This window comes from Diuraphis noxia, unplaced genomic scaffold (assembly GCF_037042655.1).
Source record: "Diuraphis noxia isolate RWA-SAM2 unplaced genomic scaffold, SU_Dnox_SAM2 contig0001, whole genome shotgun sequence".
NCBI lineage: Eukaryota > Metazoa > Arthropoda > Insecta > Hemiptera > Aphididae > Diuraphis > Diuraphis noxia.
The window spans coordinates 13,186,613-13,193,709 of NW_028301711.1; the positions used below are offsets into that span (position 1 = coordinate 13,186,613).

The 7,097-nt window shown below is 28.4% G+C and overlaps 1 pseudogene; it reads left to right on the forward strand.

Annotated features, from left to right (window-relative positions):
* The first annotated feature begins 3,341 nt into the window (after positions 1-3,341).
* Positions 3,342-6,758, forward strand: LOC107171515 (52 kDa repressor of the inhibitor of the protein kinase-like; annotated as a pseudogene).
* The last annotated feature ends 339 nt before the right edge of the window (positions 6,759-7,097 follow it).

A 7,097-nucleotide genomic window follows, 5' to 3' on the forward strand; every position in this document is an offset into this window, starting at 1 on the left:
AAAATAATCCGAAAGAAATCATTTCAAAAAAACTTAAAATTGGAGAATCCGTTTGTAAATATACTAAATATGGTGTGTGTATAGTCAAATGGAAAGACAAAAGAGAAGTCCTTGCTATAAGTTCCGAGTTCAAAAATGAAATGATAGAAGTACATAATAAATATGGTAAATCCAAATTGAAGCCCTTGCCGATATCGGAGTACAACAAGTTTATGTCCGGCATTGATCGGCAAGACCAAATGATGTCATATTACCCTTGCGAAAGAAAAACGTTGAGGTGGTATAAAAAAATAGGGTTTCATTTTTTGCAAATAACGTTACTAAATTCTTATTTGCTGTATTGTAAAAACGTCAAAAAAATAAGCTATTATGATTTTCGATTATCAGTCATCAATAGCTTGATTTATTCTAATAAAGACACAATCTCGGACCCAATACAACCACCATATTCACGATTACCACAAAAACATTTTCCTATCAAAGTGGACAAAAATCATAAAAGACGGTATATTCGTAAAAGATGTCGAATTTGCGCCACAAAGGGAAAAATAGTAGAAACCATTTATTATTGCAATAAGTGTGAAGATCAACCGGGATTATGTTTGGAACTCTGTTTTGAAGAATATCATAGCAAAATGTAAGTCATTTCATTGTTATTCTGATTATTATTACCTACATAAAAATTATTTTTAGATAAGTAATATAATATTATAGATATTACATTTTATATCATGTTATTTAATTTAATTTTTAATAGTTTTAACTATTTTATATGAGTAACGTATTGTATTATACATTTAATAATTATTAAAACGTAAAACTAATAGATTTTAACCTTGCAAGTGGCATTATGATTTTTTTTTATGTATTTTTTTGATTTTTTACACTTATATAAAAAAAAAAAAAATGTTTTTTGAAAAAAGTAAACGTGAGTTGCATTTTAAGTGAACTTTATTTAGTAATATTAGATACTAAGAAATCACAAGTGACATCATGATTTGTATTTTGATTTTTTATGATGTTTTTATTTTTTACGCATGTAAAAAAAATGTTTTATTAATAAAAAAAGGAATTATGAGTTGCATTTAAAGTGTACTTTATTTAATAAATTCCATATACTATACTATATTGTATTCGTAATTCAAATACTAAATAATAATAATTAAAAAGTATGAAAAAGACAACGGTATAATAATAATAAATAAATAATAATAGGTAGGTATTGCTTTGGGGGCCGACGTCGACACGTAGTCGACCGACGTAATTGCGCGACCGATTTCGCGCGGGTTCTGGTGCAACGCGCCCCAGTTGATACGAGGCACTCAACGTGTTAAATTGAAAATTAAATAATATTATGTAGGATGTAAGTAATACACTATATAATAATATTCAATCAAAAAAGAATAATACGTATCAGAGGTGAAAATTCTCTAGGCATACTCAGTATGCTTAAAATACAAACATAATTAGTATACCTAAACACAAAAATTATTTTTCCATCAATAAAATATACCACATATTTAAAAACATCATAATGTATGACAAAAATATATCTAACCGGATGAAATGATTATTATCTGTTATACTTGTCTATGTTTATTTTGATCGTAACATTTATTAACATAGCATGCGATAGCTTTGTGCGCAAGCTATGCAACGCTTGTTAATCGTTATTGCTGTGAAATATTATTTATTTCGAATCTCGTTCCACCTTAAGCCGCGGTTCTAACCGCCCAAGCATGCTCAATGTGTAGCGCTTCGCCAATGATTTATATAATATAATTTACGTGTACGAGTGTGTGACAATTGTATTATTTTTTATTAATTTATAAATAAATACAAATTGTTATTTTGTTTATCAATTATAAGTTAAATAGAACTAAAAATTATAATGCATTATGATAAATGAGCATGCCCATACTCCAGACAGCATTCGCCACTCATACCTATTGTCCTATTATAATATTTTTATAGCATAGCTCGACACTGAGTTAATACTTTCATACGAAGTTTCATATCTTTTCTTGTTTATCTGAATTCGTTGAAAATTGTAAAAAATATACCATGACAACGGCTGATTTCCTTCGTAGACCGTACTATATACTATATGGTTTTGGTGGGGCAGCGAGCTTGGATCAACACAATGATATCGAAAATAAAACGAAATTAATATCTCTATTTTTAGAAAAGTAATATTTTGAAGCTATTAAATTGTTGTAATAGTTGATATTTCCACATCGACACTCGACAAGCGGCCTCTGCACTCTGCAGTTTAGCATTATGGCCTACGCTTTTAACCTGCACGTTTTTATTGTTGACTGTTCCTATAATACATATAGGATATACTTTTTTGAATGGTAAAGTTTTATGTTTTATTTTTATATATTATATTTTATAAATAATTAATATACATGGGCGGATCCATGGGGGGGGGGGGGGGCACTGGTGGCAAGGCCACCCCTGTTAGAAAAAAATAATATTAAAAAAAATTTGTTGGGGGAAGCTATATCCAATATTATATAATTCTTCCTATAAAGTACCCCGATCCTAAATATATGCTGGATCTGCCCTTGAATTAATATAAATTAATATTGTTACATTGAAGTAGTATAGATGTACCATTCCTGGCACAGTCCTTAAATCCATCAGTAAAAGATCACAAAGAAAACAATGTGCAAAAAGATCAGACAATTTAACAGTGGCGTAATTACGGGGGGGGGGGGGATTTGGGTGTCGTATCCCCCCCCATGACCCTGTTTTTTTTTTTTTTAATAGTCAAACACATTTATGTACTTATTATGCCATTATGGTATATTTTATAGATATAACAAAAATCACCCGAATCGGCCGAATCCCATAATATTATATTATTATCTAACAATATTATACCAGCTAAAAATAACCGATGGATTTACCACGTTAACGGTTTATCGGAATATTCACAATGACTCCGACCTCCGTCACTCGTTAGTCGTTACTCGTCACTCGTTAGTCATATCTCATTTGGTAATAATCGGCTGATATTGTGAATTTGACAAATTCTGATTGTGTCATTGTGTTTTGTGAATTAAATTAATACATTTTATAGTGATTCGTTTTTGAATGAAAGTGCAACGCAACTCACGATTTTTTATTTTTATTTAATATTTATCTATTATTCGTTAATTATCGTTAAAATAAAACAGCGTGAAATTATAATACCATTTTTTATTTCTAAACATAGAAGGTAAAAGGAAAAAGGATGATAATACTAAAAATACACTTTTTACATATTTTTCAAAAAAAAGTCGTAATAATAAACATAATAAAGAAAGCTGTGACGATGTAAGTACTATATTAATATGATCAATGTATATCTTGTTTTTATAACTCCAATTTTTATTTATTTTATACATTTTAAAGGATCATCTAAATCAAACTAACCCAGAGACGCAGAATATTGTATTGTCAGCAGATCAGCCTTCATGTTCGACATTAAAACAAGTAATAATAAATATTATCTAGAAGTTTAATTAAATTAGTGTAGATTTTATATTATAAAAAATTAGTTATTGCATAGTGCCAACTAAGAATACTATTTGCTTAATTGTGTTAATGCTTTAATGCGTTGCTAAATACTGCTTTAAATTTTGATTTTTGTTATTTTCCTCAGGATGAAACTATTGATAATGAATTGGAAACTCATTTTAGATCAAATGATATAGGGCTTTTTACTAATTGTACACTTACTGATGTTGATAAAAAGCTTGTAAGTTAAATATAGTAGTGTAAGCTAGCCACTAGTAAGCTATTTTGCATACCAAATCCATGTTTTATCTAAATACAATATTGTACTAACTAATAAATATAATTTGATTATTTGCTTTATTTTTAATATAATATTATAGGTGCTTAGAAATGTGTGGGTACCAAATGCAAATTATGAGTTCCCATTGTTGGAAAAATATAAAGCAAGAGGTCTGAAATTTCAATATAAATGGTTTACAGAATTTAATTGGCTTGTTTATTCAGAAATTAAGCAAGGAGCTTTTTGCAAATACTGTTTGCTTTTTGCTAAATATGGCGGGATTGGTGGCCAGCCTCTGGGGCAATTAGTTTCAACTGCTTTTTCAAACTGGAAAAAAGCAAAAGAGGTGTTAAATTATTTTAATTATTATTGAAATCTTTTGTTTATATATATTATAGATTAGTTATATTTTATGCACTTTTAAAATTATTATATTTTCTGTATTTAATTGTAGTATTACGTATTCTTATTAATTTTAGACATTTCGAAATCATTCCAGTTGAAATACCATTTATCATCTGTATTAGATGCTGACCATTTTTTAACTATACTTGACCATAAACAAGTTACTATAATTGAAAAATTAGAAACACATAGGACTGAAAAAATTAAATTGAATAGAAGTCGCCTAATTCCAATAATTGAATGTGTCATATTATGTGGACAACAAGAAATCGCACTCAGAGGACATCGCGATTCTGGAAAAATAAATGGTAACTATTAGAACTTGGTAATATGTACTGTATTTTACTATTTTATATTTTAATTATGTTGAGTGGTTGAGTCAATGATATCTTAATTTATTGGTTGATATTAAATTGTATAAACTTGATTTTTATTATTATAGAATTTGAAAATCAAGGTAACTTTCGGGCAATTTTAAAGTATAGATCCCGTGGTGATACTTTTTTAAATAGTATTATAGAAGAAGAAAGAGGTTACAAATACATATCACCAACAATGCAAAACGAAATTATTTGTATTTGTGATAAATTAATTTTAAAAAGAAATAGTTGGGAAAGTAAATGCTGCTGAGGGGTTTGCAGTTTTAGCTGATGAAACAACAGATATTGCTACAAAAGAACAACTGACATTATGCGTTCGTTTTATAGACAATAACAATATGGTTAATGAAAGTTTTCTTCAATTTGTTATTATTCACAGTTTAACGGGAAATGACCTGGCATCTGCTATAATAAATGGTAATGATTTATAAAAATAATCATTTAAATAATTTATTTTTAATTGCATACTAGTTTTAATGTGTTTTGTATTCTCAGGTTTAAAAAATTGTGGTATTAACTGTGATTATTTAATTGGACAAGGGTATGATGGTGCATCAAATATGAGTGGTAAATACAAAGGAGTCCAAGCAATAGTTAGAGAACAATATCCTAAAGCCATATATGTTCATTGTGCAGCACACACATTAAATTTAGCAGTTTCAAAAGCATAAAATATTCAACCAATTAGAAACTGTCTCAGTATTATTGAAAAACTTTACGACTTTTTTAATACCCCAAAACGTAACAATGTGCTTTTGAATTGTATTAAAAATGCAAATGAAACACCAAATGCTAAAACATTAAAGAGGCTATGTGCTACGCGTTGGATACAAAGATATGATGCTGTCAATGATTTTGCTGAACTGTTTCCATATGTCATGGATGCTTTAGACAATATTTCAGTTTCTCATGACTCATCAGGAACAGATGCCTCTATACTGTCTAAATCAATTGACTCAGAATTTATTATATCACTTCAAGTTGTTAAAGTAAATTAATAACTATATGGTTATCTATAATTTCCTTTAAATTATTTTTATAATTATATTTATGTAATTTTAGTTATTGTTTTCGTATGGCTTACCTTTGTGTAAGCAATTACAAAAAATAAGGATTGATCTGAAAGAAGCAGTGGAACTTTCTAATGATGTTATAAAGAATTTAGAACTAATAAGGGCCAACGCAGAAGAAGAATTCCATAAACTATTTTTACAGGCTGAAGTGAGTGTTATTTTCAAAAACTAATTATTAATTAACAAGAATATTATAAATGTATTATTTACAAATGTAATACATTTTTTTTTTAGGCTATGGCTTCGGTATTTGAACTTGAGCTAGCTGTAAAAAGAATTACAAAAAGGCAAGCAAATAGAGGAAATCCTTGTTCAAAAAATACAAATTTAAATATTGAAGAATACTATAGGATTACAATTTTTATTCCATATCTAGAGTTTTTTATAAGCGAGTTGACTGAAAGATTTTTATCCCATGCATCTATTTTTAATGGTAGCTATTTAATAATTTAATATTTAATTATATATTTAATTTAATTATTATAAAATTGGAATTTCTTAGCACTTTGATTTGAAAATGTTGTAACATTTTAATTAATTAATTATTTGATTTAATCATTCTATAGGATTTGAATGCTTATTTTCTAAACATGAGCTTACTGAAAAAGATGAAGTTGAATTTACTGAATTAATTAAATTTTATTCCCCAATGGTGTCTAATGATTCTTTGGTTGAATTAAAACTGTGGCGAACCAAGATACAAAGATCTGAAAGAATACCTAGCACCGGACTTGAGGCACTAGATATTTGTAATAATGACATCTATCCCAATATTTATTTTCTCCTTAAAATGCTATGCACATTACCAGTGTCAACATCAGCGACAGAACGTATGTTTTCAAATCTGAAAAGAGTGAAAACATATTTAAGAAACACAATGTCTGAGGTTTGAATCTTAATTAAAATATATTCAATATTTTGAATAATATACTTTCTGTGGTAGAGACTAGAGATTAAATTTATGTATAATGAATAATGATTTATTTTTTTGTTCCACAGAATCGATTAAATGGTCTTGCTATGTTGGCTGTTCATAGAAATGTCAAAGTTGACCCTGAAGAAGTGCTTAATGAATTAGCATTAAGACCACGTAGAGTGGATCTTTTATTGTAATTTGTTATGTAGTATCTAGGACCTACATAGTAGGTACCAATAAAGTTAATGTTTCAATGTACCTACATATTTTGTTATTATTTATTTTAATGTATACAATATTGTATACTTGTATTGAGAAGTGTTTATTGCTTATATGATATAAAAAAAAATTGAGGCGGAGGGGGGTAATTGGTGAAATGTACAAAAATGTCATCCCCCCCCCCCCCATAACCATGACCAAATTACGCCACTGCAATTTAAATGCAATATACAATCGCAAAATATTTTTCATAATACTTGTTGCCGCCGCACAACATGCGATAAAGTTGGTTCGCTATATTCCGCACTGGACGGTGC